At 38.9% G+C, this 18,663-nt stretch overlaps 1 protein-coding gene across 4 annotated transcripts in view; it reads right to left on the reverse strand.

The window, feature by feature from the left end:
- Positions 1 to 16,958, reverse strand: part of LOC126351205 (nucleolar transcription factor 1-A-like) — a 210,454-nt gene extending 193,496 nt beyond the window's left edge. Inside the window, exons 1-3 of one of the 4 annotated variants that reach the window (XM_050002584.1) lie at positions 16,743 to 16,923; positions 16,270 to 16,403; positions 15,217 to 15,309 (exon numbers count right to left, since the gene is read on the reverse strand). The gene's annotated coding sequence lies outside the window, so the exon portion shown is untranslated. Of the gene's footprint in view, positions 1 to 11,007; positions 11,108 to 15,216; positions 15,310 to 16,269; positions 16,404 to 16,742 lie in introns of all 4 variants that reach the window. The other 3 variants (XM_050002586.1, XM_050002585.1, XM_050002583.1) reach the window with 3 other exon arrangements.
- Positions 16,959 to 18,663: the final 1,705 nt, after the last annotated feature.

The following is an 18,663-nucleotide window of genomic DNA, read 5'->3' on the forward strand; positions in this document are numbered from 1 at the left end:
CGAGACTACAGGACTGTTGGCTAAAGTGCCTTATGGTACTCTTGTTCCAAGCATGCCATTTGTTTTGAGTACTAGGAAGAAGAAGAAATTAAATGCTGATGAGTACTTGTTTATATGGGCCAAAGTTGGTAGGACATGTTCTGAGGAATCAAGGGATCACCAATTCAGTATTGCAGGGCAATGCAGTGGGTAAAAATCACAGAGGGTGACCAAGAGATGAATACGCTAAGCAGATTCAGAAGGATGTAGGTTGCAGTAAGTACTGGGAGAGATGAATCTTGCACAGGATAGAGTAGCATGGATAGGTGTATCAAACCAGTCTCTGGACTTGAAGACCATAACAACAGCAACAACAGTTCACTCTGGACTAATCAGTAGTGATTTCAATATAATTACATTCACAGTTAACAATAGAAATAATAAACTTAATTATGGCAGAAAGGTTTAACCTTAAGCAAGCAAACTTAAACAAGCTATCTGAAATAGTATACAGTGTCAACAGACTGTAAGGCAGTGTAAATCTAAAGGGTATCGCATTGCATGAAGTATTACAAAATGTGTGCCTGAATGTGCTGTCAAATCATTAAGGAAGATGGCATGGCCACCTAAATTGATGGACATTAGATGGTGCACAAGGTGCAGAAGTCTTAAGTCCCAACACCAAGAATTGCTTGATCAGCACCAACAGGCAAAATCAGAAAGCTAACCAAGTTAAGCAGCTGAAGACTGATGTGTGGTGCAAACTGTATAAAATATTTACAGAGAAAACAAACTTTATTCACAATGTAACTAAAGATTGATCAGTGAGACAAGGATGGAGACTGCCAAGCAGAACATATTTTTGGAAAACTCCTCCCAGACGATGATCAACATGACAACCAATTCCTCAGATAACTTAGATATGCCCTAAACAATAAACACATCAATACTTCAATAATTGTGCTGTCCAGTGAAGCAGCCCAAGCCATAACAAAACTGAAAAACTGAGAAGCTCCAGGACCAGATGATTGTCATGTCAAGCTCCCTACACAAATAGAAGTAAAAATTATGCCATTCCCAACCAGACTACTAAATGATTCCTTAACACTGGGTAGGGTGCCTGCCTGCAAGAAATTAGAAGAAGCTGTAATAATAAAAAAAAGTCCAAGGATGAAAATCCAGCTAATCCCAAAACCTACAGACTGATCTGTCTATCTGACATACTTGCAAAGACTGAGGAAAGATTTCTCTAGTTCATGGTACATTCGCGCACGGAGCTTAATGGATTTAATCAATGACCATTTTGTTTAAGAAAAGGGAAATGTATTGAAGATGCATCTACTAAGGCAATAGAAACAGCAGACTTATACAACAAAAATATGCAATAGCAATATTAACTGACATCACAGGAGCATTTGATCATTTATGGTGGCCTGTGTTGTTTAGCTGGATGTGTGAACTACGGCTCCCCAACTGTCTATACTACAGCTTTATAGAATACTGTAGGGGTAGAGATGTGGGATGTTCAGCCAGCACACAAAGAGTAATAAAAGAACTAACAGAGAAGAAGATAATGTTGATAGGGTAGTGTGGTAGTGGTATATGCCTGTGATGTCTTGGCTGTGGAATTGAGAAACTGAAGTGCTGAGTTGGAGGAAATGGTGAATGGTGTTCTTCCCTGGATGCTGTGATGGCCATAAACAATAAATTAACCATAGCAACACAAAAACCCACAAGCATACACCTTAAACAACAATTTTCATCATGTAGAAATCCTACAGTTAAATTAAAAAGCATCTCTATCATCAGACAACCAATCACACGTTATGTTCAGGTCCAAATGGATGAAAAGCACAATTGCACAAAACACATACATACAACTGTAAACAAAGAAAGCAACAGTATGCACAAAACTGCCTGTGTCTCAACAACTAACTACAAGCTACCACTGCATGTAGTGAGAAGCTGTCATGATGCTATATTCACTTCCATCACCGGCTATGCAGCAAGGGTCTGAGCACACAGGCATTGGTTCATATATATTGGTTCATATATATATATATATATTAAAAACAAAGATTCCAAGACTTACCAAGCGGGAAAGCGCCGGCAGACAGGCACATGAACAAAACACACAAACACACACACAGAATTACAAGCTTTCGCAACTGGCAGTTGCTTCGTCAGGAAAGAGGGAAGGAGAGGGAAAAATGAAAGGATGTGGGTTTTAAGGGAGAGGGTAAGGAGTCATTCCAATCCCGGGAGCGGAAAGACTTCCCTTAGGGGAAAAAAAGGACAGGTGTACACTCGCACACACACACACATATCCATCCGCACATACACAGACACAAGCAGACATATTTGTCTGCTTGTGTCTGCTTGTGTCTGTGTATGTGCGGATGGATATGTGTGTGTGTGTGCGAGTGTACACCTGTCCTTTTTTTCCCCTAAGGGAAGTCTTTCCGCTCCCGGGATTGGAATGACTCCTTACCCTCTCCCTTAAAACCCACATCCTTTCATTTTTCCCTCTCCTTCCCTCTTTCCTGACGAAGCAACTGCCAGTTGCGAAAGCTTGTAATTCTGTGTGTGTGTTTGTGTGTTTTGTTCATGTGCCTGTCTGCCGGCGCTTTCCCGCTTGGTAAGTCTTGGAATCTTTGTTTTTAATATATTTTTCCCATGTGGAAGTTTCTTTCTGTTTTATTTATATATTAAAAATAAAGATTCCAAGACTTACCAAGCGGGAAAGCGCCGGCAGACAGGCACATGAACAAAACACACAAACACACACACAGAATTACAAGCTTTCGCAACTGGCAGTTGCTTCGTCAGGAAGGAAGGAAGGAGAGGGAAAAATGAAAGGGTGTGGGTTTTAAGGGAGAGGGTAAGGAGTCATTCCAATCCCGGGAGCGGAAAGACTTCCCTTAGGGGAAAAAAAGGACAGGTGTACACTCGCACACACACACACACACATATCCATCCGCACATACACAGACACAAGCCTATATATATATATAGAGCCACCCATTGAGATTTGCAAGACTATTTGACAACATATTCTCTTAAAGAGATGTCATCGTTTTACTAGGAGCTAATTCACATATACCACAAACTAAACCAAGTATTACACCAGACCAAATTGCCAACAATATAGTCAAAACGTCTAGAGCACCTGTTGATAAAGAACACTCACGTAAAATAAAGGAAGAACTAAACACATTAAAGAAAAACAGTCGTGAACAACAATACTTGAAAAAAACGTTTACTGTCACAGAAATGCTACAGGCCCTACAAGGCATAAGAAATGGCAAGGCCCCTGGTCTCGACAACATACACCCAGAGTTCTAACACACTGTGGACCAAAAAAAAAGAGTTTTGGCAAAAGAATTCAATGGGCAAAGATCACTGCCATCATCAAACTAGGAAAGCCAGATTATAAACCAGAAAGCTATATACCCATCACTCTCTTAAGTGTAGCATATAAACTGCTTGAGCATCTCCTTCGCAACAGATTAAATTCAATCATGCTGTAATCTGTGCCTATCGACCAAGCCAGCTTCAGACCCAATCGAAACTGCATTAACAATGTTCACTGATTGGGGCTATGAACAACGCCTGAAAACTTGCGCGGTTTCGTCGATCTGACAGCAGCATATGATACTGTCTGGAAAGAGAGTCTAACATATAAGTTCCTAAAAGCTACTAGATGTAAAACGATGACATCTCGTTAAGAGAATATGTTGTCAAATAGTCTTGCAAATCTCAATGGGTGGCTCTATCAGCAAATCAAAACTCCGGAGTAATGGTTTTCCCTAAGGACCAGTGCTTGCACCTCTGCTGTTCAATCTCTATGTAACTGACCTACCAACTACCACATCCGGAAAATTTATTTACGCAGATGACATCACTCTTGCATGCCAACATACTAATATGACTGCTCTTGAACAGACTCTTACCCAAGTTCTGGAATTGATGGCTGAATACTTCAGGAAATGGCGACTAATACCAAGCACCCTTAAAACAGAGAGATCTCATGCTTCCACCTAAATAAGAGGCTGGTTGGAACACCTCTACAGATATCTCTGAATGGTACTGTGATTCTTACAATTCCCATCCAAAATATCTAGGCATAACTTTGGATTGCACTCTCTCTCATAAAAAACACCTATCAAACCTGGTTGCAAAATTGAAATGTCGAAACAACATCCTCCACAAATTAGTGGGAACGACCTGGGGAGCTGGTGCAGAGACACTCCGTACCACCGCTCTAAGTTTGGTCTACTCAACAGCTGAATACTGTACATCGATGCAGCTAAAGAGCATGGACATGGGAAAAGTAGATGTGGTGCCAAATGAGAAGATTCGGATAATTGCTGGAGCTATTAAAACCACTCCACTCTACTGACTAACAGTCCTCAGTAACACCGAACTGCCTTATATACGCTGATGCAACATACTCATAAGAGAGTTTAAAAAGATCTCCAGTAAACCACCAGGACCTTACTTTATTTAGAAGACTCAAATCCAGAAATCCTCCTGTGAAGACTGCACAGCAACTTCTGAGCCAAAACTACTATGGCGCTGAAACCTGGCGGACGGACTGGAGAAACTGAGCCAATCCACAACGGCATACTTTATGTGAAACTCACAACCATCTATTGGGCTTTCACCTCCCAAGGAAAACCTGGGTAACACTGAACAGATTAAGGACAGGTCATGGCAGATGCGGATCCTTGATGTACAGATGGAACTTGAGACCTGACCCAGGGTGCAACTGTGGTGTCAAAGAACAAACCATCCACCAGCGAGTGTCCACTGAGGGCGTTCACTGGCACTGACAACAACTTCCAGAGGGCAACACCACAAGCTGTGGAGTGGCAACAGAATCTAAGTTTAGAACTGTGATTGCTTAAAATATTGGAATCTGAACTTTATGCAATCTTTTTGTCTTGTCATTTAGTTATACATTTATTTTTATGTGTCACTGTTCAATTTACATTATTTTATTATGTTTACCCCCTATATTTTAACAATGTATATTCTCTTTTATGCTGTTTTCAATGTAATTTCTGATGCCATAAGCTAAATAAATAAATAAATAACCAGCAGTGAGGCTAACATAGACTACTACAGAAGAGCTTCTACCACAACACATGGACTATCTTAACTTGAGTAACTTCTTGTTTTTATGAATAAAGAACCCTGTTAATACATACGTGCAGTTTGTGTTATAGAAAGAGGATACCGGCCACCAAACAACAACTTCTCCTTACTTCCCATGGTAAAAAACTACAGTGACAACAAAACGACACAAAAGATACATCTGGGGTTGTACGATATTTCTATATCTCTGACTCAGTACTGTTTCCTGAAAATTTGTAAGTATGCACATGCAGGACAGTTGCTGTCTACCATCACATCTCTGTCAGTTCACGTTTTTCAGCATCTCAGTAATGCTCTCTCTTGGAGTAAACAAATTTGTAACCATTCGCATACATTCAGTGTCTTCTGCTAATCCCTTCCTTCATAAACTCTGGACATAAGTTGTCATAAGTTGCTGCCAAAATGGATATCACACTCCTTTTCTATTATTCTTTGTAATGAATGGTGTGACAACAGGCTGGTCTGTAGCGTAACTCGAGGCCCCGGGTTAGAAAGGAATGAGAGAGTTTTATTTTGCATTGACAAAAATCAACAAATGTGACACAACAAGAAGCTATTTTATGGAGTGACTGCTATGGTGACAGATTTAATCTGTGCAGCATATGTTCTTCAGCACAGTCAACAAAGGCCAAAAATGGTTGACTACGGGAAAAAATTCATACAGTCGCAAATTTTTGTACAGTGGTAAGAAGGAGTGCCATGGACAACATGCCAGTGGGTCATGAGCAACACTGACTCAAAGGAAGACCTCGGTGCTTGTTCGTGACATCACGTCAGATAGGTACGGCGAACGCCAGGTCTGTTGCAGGCAGAAACATCTGGGTGTGCTTATCACTACACATCTCTTATTTTTGGACAAAATGTTTGGTATTGTTTTGGATTCTGTAGTTTCATTTAGAGGAAAGATTTTCTTACTATCATAAAGCTACAAATGAAGATCATAGTTCTGTATTAATGAATACTGTTGAAGCAAACGTAGATCAATATGAGCAGATGGTTTGCCCCATTGCAAGTTTCTAAAATTTTACATTCCAGTAACTATATTTACTTGATCCACTTTGTTATCGAAACTTACCCCAACCCCCTTACAATGAACTACTTTCTTTTATTTATTTATTTATTTATTTTCGCTTGACATCGTCACTGGAAATGTGAACTAATTTACACGTGTAAATGTCCAACTGTTGCCAGTCATTAGATTACAGTCTTTTTCAACAAAAGGAATTCTAAACAGGAAACAAAATAGCTTCATACATCAAAAATACTGCTGAGCTTAAACTTTTTTAAACATGCACATTAGAAAAGATAAATATTCCCCTCTTGCAACTGAAAGGAGAAACTTCCAACGTGTACAATCACAAGATATTTCATTAACATTCAGTGCTCCTCATCCCATAGTCAACCAAGATACCTAAATAAGAGCACCAATATGTTCACAGTTTCTTGTAAAAGCAACCCAGTACAAAAGTAACTTCCTCAGATTTACAAATAAGGTAAAGAAGCACGAATTCTGTTGCTGCTGGACCATGAAGTTGTTTTTGTATGTCAATCCTTAAAACAGGTGGAAATTTAAGTTCAGGAGTACACTAATTGTTAAGAAGTGTAATGAATATCACAATTAACTGATTGCAGAAATCTCCCAGAACAGTGTGTGTTGGTCAACTACCGCTAATAATTTCACATTTTCCTGTGTCAGAGAGGGAGACACCACCATTATGAGTATGCCTGCAACAGACCTGGCGTTCGCCGTGCCTAGCTGACGTAGCGTCACGAACAAGTGCCGAGGCCTTCCTTTGAGTCGGTGTTAGTCATGAATGTGTGGAGTATTTACATGTCAAGTTTTTAAGTTTTTCTTGAATATCTAGAAAACTGCAGCAACTGGAGAAAATGTTTCCCAGTACGAAATTAAACTACATTAAACATCTTACAAAAAAGTTCCTATTAATTTTTTCTCTAGGACTAACAGTTTCCGCATTGCACAGGATGGAAAGTCTTATATTTTTTAAAAACAATGTTTCAATACATTATTAGTGTATTGTTAAATGAAGTGGGGTAAGAACAAACATTTAATGTGTGCATCACACCTACATGCAGTTGAGTCGCATGAAGGGGTAAATTGTGTTCCAAAGAGGGAGAGGGGACAGTGTGGAGGCGTGAGGGAAGATAGGTCACTATATTGTCATCATGCACTTCCGTTCTTCATAGGTCTGCAAATTGATGAGTGAGCAGGTGCAACCCCATCTCTCTCTATCCCACTACATTACAAGAAGCAACTACAGGGCATTTCACAAAGTGAATCATTGGTAATGAAGTGCATCAACATACCTGGGGGTATTTGTATACCAGAGAGTTCAGTAGCAGTACATGGAATTCAGATACGAGTTACTAATAACACTAACACAAGAAAAACATATGGGCAGATTCTACGTAAGTCACTGTACATTCTTCTACACTGCTAGAGGAGAAACTGAGTCCGAAACATTCTATAAGGTAGTGATAGCATCCTTCTGGGAAAGGTGACTTCCCCCCCCACCATGAGTGATGCTCACTTTTCAGTTTACACACAGACTATACTTCCCAGCATTTCCCGTTCACATGTCTTTGTATGTAGACAAAATAACTTCATTGGGCCTGTGCAGTCATTTTCAGTTTATTGAGAACATATCTGCAATTGTTAAATAAGCTTTTATGCATAATACAATCCTATACACAATGGCACAAAGTGTTTCCATTTGTGTGATGTTGCCTGTGACCATTGTAGTGCTGGACAGAAAGGTACTAAATTAGTAAATGTGTGATCCTGCTGTTGTCTATTGTTGACAGCATACTGTAAAGCTATATAACCATGCTGTAGTCACTTGATGGAGAAGTAATGAATGACTAGAGAGTTACTGCACTTCTCTTGGCCTTGTATTGCTGGTAGTATGCTCTTCCATTCAGAGATTGCTGGCACTTGTAGAGTTGGCTACACTGAGTGCAGCCGCTTACGAGGGTGGTCCCTTAAGCACCCGGCTTGACCGAGAGATGGCAGTCATTGTTGAAAAATATCTGTGGATTAAAAAGCATACGATCTCTGAAGCATATGTTTCACATTTGAAGATGTCACATTGTTTAATATTTGTTTGGCAGCCATCACTAGTGAATGTTGGGAGTGAACTTGTGAAAATGGAGAAAACTGGTCATTGTTATGTAATACTATATATATATATATATATATAGGGTAAAATACTGGGTAGCTGAGTTTAAATGAAGCTGTACAAGCTGCCAAAACGAGCATCGCAGTGGTTGGCCAAATGAGGTGACAACTCCAGAAATTGTGAAGAAAATCCACAAAGCGGCACTAAGTGCAGTACATCACATATTATCTGAAAATTTGGACGAGTGAACCGAGGGCAAGGATTGTGACGTGTTTGCTCAAGCAAAAACAGTATTGTGAAGATGTTTCAATTGAGTGTTTAGTGAATTTTTGCAGCAACAAAAGCTGATTATTATTATTATTATTATCATTATTTTTTGCACTGTTTCTTAACCATGGATGAAACATGGGTCCACCACTTCAATCCCAAGACAAAAGAACAGTCAAAACAATGCACACAAATTGGAGAACTGACTCCAAAGAAGGCAAAGACCATTTCATCTGCAGGTTTTTTGGGATGTGTGTGGGATAATTTTCACAGACTACCTAGAAAAAGGAAAAACTATCACCAGCAAGTATTATGTGAACTTCTTGCAACATTTGGGCAAATAAATCAAGCAAATAGGCTGCATTTGGTCAAGAAGAAAGTGTTTTTTCTTCAGGATAATGCACCAATTCACAAGTCTGTTATTGCAATGGCCAAAATTAATGAATTAAAGTTTGACTTGCTACCTCACACACCCTATTTGCCAGGTTTAGCCCCGTCAGATTATTTTCTGTTCCCAAACTTGAAAAAATGGCTAAGTGGCCGAAGATTTACAACAAATGAAGACGTGATGCCAGCAGTCAATGGCTATTTTGAGGAGTTACATATTTCTCATTACAAAAAGGGTATCTAACTTATTGAACATCACTGGGAAAAGTATATAGAGCTGAAAGGAGATAACATTGAAAAACAAATACTTTTCTTAAAAATTTTTGTGTTTTCTTTGTTGGATCGAGTACTTATGAGACCACCCTCATACTACACTTTCCTAGTACGTCTTGCACGATGGGTGTGAATATGCCTGATGGAACAGATCTGATCATGCACAAGGCTAGAACATCAATCTGCTGTAATGCATTGGTCGATTTATCCTGAAATAACTGAAGTTCCGCAACACCTACATGACCTACTTCCGTTGCGGAGGGAGATACTTAAGCCTCTGTGCCATTTTAAGTGTGGGGTGAGCAGAGTCTAGGGTGATGCATTTTATTACCCCTCATGCTATGTTTTCCAGCCACTGACAGTGGAGGTAATGAAATCCATGTGTTGAACACATGTTGCAAGCATATTACACTTAGGGGCAGGCTCTTCTGAGTAGTAGACAGCTGATAGCCACAACCCCTTCAACACTCCATCCCACCTGTCTTTTTACACATCCAAAACACAATTTATCCCTTGATATGGTTCCATTGCATTTAGATGTGGTACAAACATCTAATACTTTTTCTTAACTCACTTCAATTAACAGTAAGCATTCATTTTATACCATTAAAACACTTTTTAATAATTTGCACAATTTTTCCATTCTCTGCATCCTGCAAACTGATAGTCCTACAGAAAAAATGAATAAGATCATCTTGGGAAAAAATTGATGTAGTTTAATTTTGTACTAGGAAACATTTCCTCTGGAAGCTGCATTTTTTGAGTTAGTCAAGAAAAAAACATTATAAAGTGACCTTTAAATGGCCCACCACTATCACATACATACCTCACCAGTCAGGATTTTTAGTATGTTGCTCTTAGTACTCCCTTCTAACACTGTATATGCTTCACTGACTGTACTAATTAGCACAGATAGGAGTGAGATAGTTTGGCTGGGAGTCAGTGTGATGCACAAGAGAAAGATCTGCTACAATTTGTAAAATGGGAAAAGAAAAAATATTATTTTCAGTTATTGCACAGTTCAAGTACCTATTTTCACTCTATATCATGAACTGTGAAAGCACTTTTATGTTATGGCAAATTTCTTGTAAACTTGTGGGGCTACAGCCAGTGTTCTTCTGAACATGTTAAGCATTCCGCAGTTACATTTATGTCAAGATTTGGCATTGCGTTTTATTGCTACAAAATACACACAACCTATCTGCTGACACCTCATTTGTGTACTTAGAAGTACCACTAGATGTCAACAGATATCTTTGTGTCACCATCACAACCAGTGTTGACAACAATGCTCTGCAAAACATGCTAGTAATGGCACTGTCCCTGATTTAAGCTCTTACATATTTTTTCAATGGAGTCACCTAATGTCAGAATGTTAAGTAACATTGAATCTGATGAATTAAACAGTGGAAACTCCATGTAAGAATACCAACAATGTAGGAAAAGATAGATTGCTACTTACTGCAAAGAAGACATGGTAAGCTGCAGACAGGCACAACTGAAAGACACTTACATAGAGGTTTTGGCTGCAGCCTTTGTCAGTAAAGAAAGACAGTCAGACACAAAACACACACATACACGCACGCACACACACACACACACACACACACACACACAAAACAGAATGATTCCTCTTTTGCCAATGAAGGCTGTGGCCAAAAGCTCTATGTAAGTGTCTTTTAATTGTGCCTATCTGCAGCTTAACATGTCTTTTTTACAATATGTATCTATCTACCTTTTCCTAATTTGTTGAATTTGGTGAACACACAGACATACATAAAAAGATGATTACAAATTTACAAACCTTCAACAAATATTCTACATTGGAGAACCTGAAGCAATCTGCAGACACCTACAGAGTATTCCTGAGACGATATTAGGGTACATAAACCGCATGACAGCACCTACGGAAGTACAAATAAGCTAGCTTTTTTTCATGTGTAACCCTTGAAAGACAACAAGTGTTTGGTGATAGTCTACAATAAAAGATACAACTGTAAATTCTTTTGTGAAGTTGAAATCCATGGTCATTAGCTTAGACAACGCTCATGCTTTGTAATATAATGCTTCTTAATTTTCAGATACCTAATAGGGTGTAAAGTAGACTAGTCTCCACATTGCTCATCCGGCAACGTTGCTTATCATGGCTAAATAGTCTACAATACCCACTGCTGTCAGGAATAACATCGAGACAGAGAATAATGTGGTATTCACTACAGAAGGAAACATGGATGTTACACGCATTAAAATTTCTAATATTGAAATTATAAACCTCTATATGCCTCCATACCAAGCTTGGAATGACAATACAATCTGAGATATCCAACACTCTGCAGTCATCATGGGAGATTTCAACTGTCACAACACTCAATGGGGATATAACCACAACAACCAAGACTGCGAAGAAGTATCCAAATGGGCAGAGAGACAGAATACATTTATAATGTATGACCCCAAAGACAGAGGCACATTCCATTCTACTAGATGGGGTAGAGACTACTGTCCAGATCTGTGCTTCATCACAAAAGATGTGCAAATTACACCTTATTGCAACAAGAGTGTCTTCTATGATTTCCCTTGCAGTCAACATAGGCCTGTTCTGCTCAACATGGGGACACATATTCCTATCATCAGACTGATTCCTAAACCCTGGAATTTTGCTAAATCTAACTGGGAGAACTATACTTCTCAGCTAGAGTTTAACATTCAATGGATTCTTCCAAAAGCAGAAAATTATAGGCGATTTGTGGGCCTGCTAATATCTATCGCCAGAAAGCATGCCCCCAGAGGCTGTTGGAAAAATATACATTCCTGGATGGGGCCGGGAATGCAGTGACCTCTATAACGGATACCACGAGAATGTCAACCTTGACGAGCTTTTGCAATGTTTGGACTCAGCTCACCGAAAAAAATGGCACACATTAATGAATGAAATGAGTTTCGAACATTTCATTAGAAAGGCATGGCACTTACTGTCAAGAGGGTGCAACTTCAATTAAAACAGTACACAATAGTGATTACATAAATCCCAATGATGTTGCCAACAGAATTTTGAAGCTTACACGTAGAACACCAGAGCTAGACAAAAAGAAAACCAGTGAATCAGAGCAGAACTGAACAGCGTCAAAGGAAGAACACGTGAAACTGATGCCTCAAAGAATGTTGAGACATACGAGACCTCCAAGGCCATTAAGGACACAAAAACAGGGAATGCCACAGGCATCGACAGCCTATACCCAGAATTTTTGAAGCATTGCGACCCCATTGCTCTATGACGAATGACAGAATTCTTCAACAACATTTTACAGACTGGAAGGCTGCCAGCCCTTTTTAAGAGAGCAATCCTAAAATCGGGAAAGCACCCTGAAGACTACACACCCATAGCTCTCCTGAGTGCTATACATTGCTCAAGAGACTTATTCTTAACAGAATAAAATCCACTGTAGAGGAGAAGATACCAGTGGAACAGGCTCGCTATAGACCTAAAAGGAGCAGCAGTGACTGGGTACTAGCAGTAACCACACATATTGAAAGGGGCTTTGAAAAAAAGAAAAAATCCAGAGCTGTATATATTGATCTATCACATCTGCGTATCGCATATCGCTGAATTTTTATGCATCATACCTTGTAAAAAACTGGCCACACTCCTTAACAACATGGTGACAAATACACACATTGAAGTACACCTTAATGACAAGAAAAGCTGCTACTACCAACTCAATTATGGTCTTCCCCAGCGATCAGTACTTTCGCCTCTGCTCTTCAATATATACATATCTGACCTACCAAACACTTCCTCTAAAATGTTTATTTACGCCACCAACATATGTTTAATTAGCTACTCTGTCGACTTCGAGACATCATCAGAAATTACTCTTGAAAATGACCTGAAAAAGATGGATGAATATTTCCAAGTATAGCAAACCCAACGCTGTGAAGACATAGACAACCTAATTTCACCTAAACAACAAGGAGCACACTATGGAGACAGAATTGCTTTCCGAAACCAAATGTTGAGATACAACCCTCAACCAAAATACCTGGGAGTAACATTTGACCGCAGTTTCACCTTCAAAGCCCACCTGGAGGAGACAGCCTGCAAAATAAAAACTAGAAATAACATAATACAAAAATTGACAGGAAATGGCTTGGGAACGAATGTGATAACCCTCAGGACATTGGCCCTTGCTCTTGTCAATAGCAGAATACTGAAGCTCTACATGGTTAAATAGCACCAATACAAGAGCAGTAGATACTCAACTTAATAATACTATGAGGCTGATATCAGGAGCCATCAAGTCAACACCAACCCAGTGACACTCTGTTCTGCCCAACATCCATACGCCACACTTCCTAAGACAGTTAGCACTGAAAAAAAGAGTGGCAAAAATCCCTAGACAACTGTCAACTTCCTATCCATCAAAACCTCATCTCCTCATCTTGACTAAGATCTCGTAAACCATCAAGGAAGGCGGGAGAGGGTTTAGTAAGAGACAATTTTAACACCAATGATGCTTAGTGCCAATATAGGTCTTCCTCCGACCCAGACCCAAATAATCTAATCAAAGATCCAAGCCAACACTCTGTCAGATTTGAGCTACCAAGGAGATCCTGAACATCACTCAACCGGTTCCAAAAAGGGCGTGGAAATTGTCACTACTGGAGGCATAAATGGGGCATGGTTGATACACCTGACTGCAACTGTGGACACAACAGACAGACACTACAGCGCATAGTCACCGAATGCCCTTCCAGGAAATTCCAAGGCACCTTCCAGGACCTTCATTTGCTTAAGGGAGAAGCTACTGCCTGGCTGAAAAGACTGGACATCCATCCTTGAGCAGTTTTTGATATACACATTTGTCATTATCAGTATTGTATTTTATAATCAGTATGTACTGTACATATATCTTTTATCTTAAAATGTACTAGATGTAATCTGATGCTGTAGTACTGATGTAATGTGTAGCTAAATTTAAAGCCATACTAAATAACAACAACAGAGTTACCTACTGTTACACTTATAACAGTTGTTTAGAGAGCTTAATGTAGATATGGAGGGAAGCAACTAAAGTCAAATTGACATAAAAGAAATCGAGTTCTTAAACCAGCAGATTAAAAAAACAACCCCTCAAAGTAATGGAGAATGAGAAACAAAAATGATAGGCCATAATCTACAACAAAATAGCAAGGGGCAAGAATATGAGGTACAGCCAGTAGATGTTCCGTTGAAAATCTCAAGAAAATGATAGATTCTGAACCTATCAGGAAATTAAGCACCAGGAAGAAAATAATGGTTGTAAAAACAATACCTGACCTTAAGTCATGACAATTACTTGTGATCACACACACATTACTTGTGTGAAAGCAGCCTAAGTATTTCCCTTTTATTCGTGTAATTTTTTATACACACCTACTAGTCAGAAATTTGTCCATTATGAAAGTTGGCTTCTCTGATTTATGTTACAGTTTGCCATTTTTAAATGAAAAGATTATTAAACATGGTCCTTAGAACCAAATTATCAATTGTCAACCTTACACTGACCTCAGTCTACGGTGCAGATTAGTCTGACATAACGAAGATTTCAATAGCGATCACAACCATACACTAATCAGAATCTGTGGCTGAGCGAAGTTAGTACGGGAAGGGGAAAAAATATCTTATCTTGCACATCAAACATTGGAAACTTCTCTGGTGTCTTAAGGAAATCACAAATAGATACAAACAGTAGTTAAACCATAAAAAAAATTAGAAATTAAATTCAAATGTCTAACAGAATGAAGACTGCTCACAGTTCATCATAGCATTACAGAATTTGACAAACTGAAAAAGAAAAATAGTTCCAGTATTTTTGCATATAACAGGTTCATTCGTGCATTACAAGCCCTGGGAAAATAAATTAATACAGCATGGAATTAGAAAACGAAAATATAATGCAATAAACAACCAAATACAGCGTAAAAAAGAGGAAAACTAATTTTACAGTATTAGTACTGGGCACATGCTACTTACGGTTCTTTCCTGACCCACACTTAATACTTGAAAAATTGGAATATACACCGTTCACTTGGAACAAAAACTTGCATTTTATTTCTGTGCAAAACACTGTAAGCAGAACAAGAAACACTCTTTTAGAAAACCTCACTAATCATGTTCGACTTCAGTTTTCAGAAAATGCAAAGCAAAATGTTGAATAACAAATTATAAGTGTACTAAACTTGTTCTCTGACAGAACGAATGCAAGCATTTAATGCCGGTATTACTAAGCTGTATCCCTTACACAATATTTAACTGTCATCACAATACGCACAATGATAGCTGTCATCGGGCCAGGGCGTTGATAAACAAGCTCAATTAGTCCTTCATAACTATAAAAAGGACTCTTGTTTTGAAACGAATTCCCATACGAAGTCCGTAACGCAATGGAGAATTTTCAAATAATTCGTTCGTATTTTCCCTTCAGGTGGAGATTTTCCTCATTAATGCTAACTTCATTTACAATAAATGTAATGTGTTGGCTGTCACACTCAAACACCTAAGTTACATTCTGGATAATTTTAACGAGCAGTCGAACGACCCATCATCTAATTGTAACAGAAACACACAGAATTTTAAGACGTTTCATAGAACCAAAATTCGCACACACTTGAAGCCTATAAGACAAATAATACGATGCCGAAGTATCACGGGCAGTCACCGCAAGGATATGGCGGCCAGACCCCCAACGCTTCCCGGGATCCGTCCCCGGCCTCGCCCGCTACTCAATGACCCCGTCACCAGCTTCTACATGACACGTCGTGCCTCGTTAACCGCTCAGTAACAAGGAACAAGCTGTTGTAACACCGAGAATTGTAACTTCTCGCGGCAGAAAACCAAATTAAGTGCAAAATTCTTGGAGTTTGCCTTGCAAACTTTAGAGGCGAAGATCACATTAATCGACCCTAAACAGTAGCCTTCAGTTCTCTGTCTCCTCTGTGACGTACATTAATCTATTCGCGAAATATTATGATGACCTACATCATGTACACTGAAAAATTAGCAAATACAAGGCCTGTACACATGTACCTTAGTGTGTTTCGTCAGTGTTTCCAGCTGCAGTTGAGTCCGAGTACGACAACGCAGGACATGGCGGCCAGACCCCCGTCACTGGCCGGGATCTCCACCCGCCCTCGCCCGCAACCTCACTTTCCCGTTCTGCACTACATGCAGTAAAGTTATGCGGCAAGATCGTCACTTAAGAAAAGCGCTCATGCTGTAGAAACTATTGTCGATAAAAATTACAATGACAATGCTCTAGGATAAAATTAAGTTATATTTAATTCCTGCTCTTCATCGAAAGTAGGTAACGACATCACCGAATATCGGCCACAGGTTAATAAACTGCACATTCCCAATGAGTAAAGATTCAGTGCTAAAATTTTAAACAAATTCACAATAATATTGATTTTCAGAACACAAAAAGCAAATTTTAAAAATATTAATTGCGCTGTGTGATAATCCGGAAACAGTGAAGGAAATACAAAATAAATGTAAATTACCTAATTACAATTTCAGAATTAGATATGATAATGAACACTATATCAACCAAATCGCTTCGTTGGTATTTATGTTTACACCTCAATGTTTACAACAAACAGCTCTTTCTCCACTCGTTCCTACTGGTAGTATCACTATCTGACACCAGGTGGCTTCTCAGCAGAGGTATCACCATGACAACATATACAACAACCAAGGAGGTTAGAATCCATTCAAACAACTACATATGCGAACATCGCGAACATAAAGGCAAACATTTGTAATGGATTATCTCTGATTTGTCGCTCCCCCGCAGAAAACCAAAACGTCAAAGGTTATTGTCACATAAACACCTTGTTGCTAACTATATTGAACAGCATTTGAAGGTATTACAAGCCCAGTGTGTAACCAACATAAAAAGCATTTGATGTATAGTATGATAAATAAAATTTCTCCAATATTCTATCAGTAATTAAATAACGGTAAATCATTCAGTGTGAGCTACTTGTTCTAGTGTCATACATAATGCGAAAGAAAATGTTAGTAATTTGAAAAAGAGAACCACCATAATTAGCAACAAGGGCAGCAACGGACTCCAACAGTTTTCATTTTCCGCATTAGTTTAAAATACGATACTTTCATTAACAAAATACTTGACATACTAGACCTGTAGATTTGTAAATGTTTGTCATATGACTTAAGTTATTTTGTTGACCTTAAATTCTAACACCGCAACATGTCCAATATCTTGTAAAAGTGATCTACAAATGAATACTACTACTACCACTACTGCTGCTGCTGCTAAGCTCGTGTAGTTAAGTAGCGACTAAGGGCTGTAATATTTTAATACTGAACAAACTTTTGCTTTCCAACAGTCGGTGGCTCTATGCAGGCACGCTGCTCAGACATTAAATGAGAACATTTGAAAGCTTCTTTAAAGATGCCACAACCTTGACAGGCTACACATGTAGCATCTGGATGCAAAATGCTCGTTTATTGGAGGTCAAATAATTTTGATTTAAACTAAGATATGGTACCCTATCTGGGAGTAGTAAAGTTGTGAACAAAGAACGCAACTATCTAACAGCACATTTACTCAAAGAACATTCTACGTAGTAAACATTTCCCATGAGGAAAAAGATGAGAATAACTTACAATTAAACAGCAATCTAGACATGTAAGCTATCTTACAGACGTGGATATTGCCACTCGAGAGGCAATAGGGTCACATGGATAATACCACTCTTATCACATCCTCAGCCATAATCATGGAGAAACTAAACTGTTTTGTGTATTCAAAAACACTAGGTATTACATAGGCGATATGTGCTATAGTGATTTTGAAAAAAAAAATCGTTTGATAAACAATAATTATAAAATTATGAAAATGTGAAGTTTTGCTTAGTTTCTCAGTCAGTTTTAACACGAAACCCATAAACGGCAATTGTATGCATTTAGAAAATGCACCTAGTATCTACTGTGTATGCATGGTCACAAATGCCCACACATGTATGATGAATATTCTACAAACATCACTTTTGAAAATAATGGAGGTCAAGACAATATTTTGATTGAACAGCTTGAACTTCCAGTACTTCAGTTCAGCTTTTTTTATGCACTGTCGCAAATCGAGAAAGTGGTCATAAGCTGCAGCCTATGTATTCTGTATTTATGAGTGGATTGGACTGATACGGTTAAAGGTATGAAACTACGAGATCATCAGCCCCTCCAACCTATATGCATTAAGCCAAGAACAGTCCTCAGAGGGAACACAGATCATAAATTCCTGATGGATCTGATTGTAGCCGATTGTCAACAAAGCCAATGAACAGAAGCAAATGGGAGTAAGATAGCGGTAAGAGGGTAAAGGCGAATGAGTTTCTCTGCACAGAAACGAGCTGGAGGCACGTTATATAATGGCAGGTGCACTCTCTGCAACCAACT

This window comes from Schistocerca gregaria, chromosome 1 (genome assembly GCF_023897955.1).
Source record: "Schistocerca gregaria isolate iqSchGreg1 chromosome 1, iqSchGreg1.2, whole genome shotgun sequence".
In the NCBI taxonomy this organism is placed as follows: Eukaryota; Metazoa; Arthropoda; class Insecta; order Orthoptera; family Acrididae; genus Schistocerca; species Schistocerca gregaria.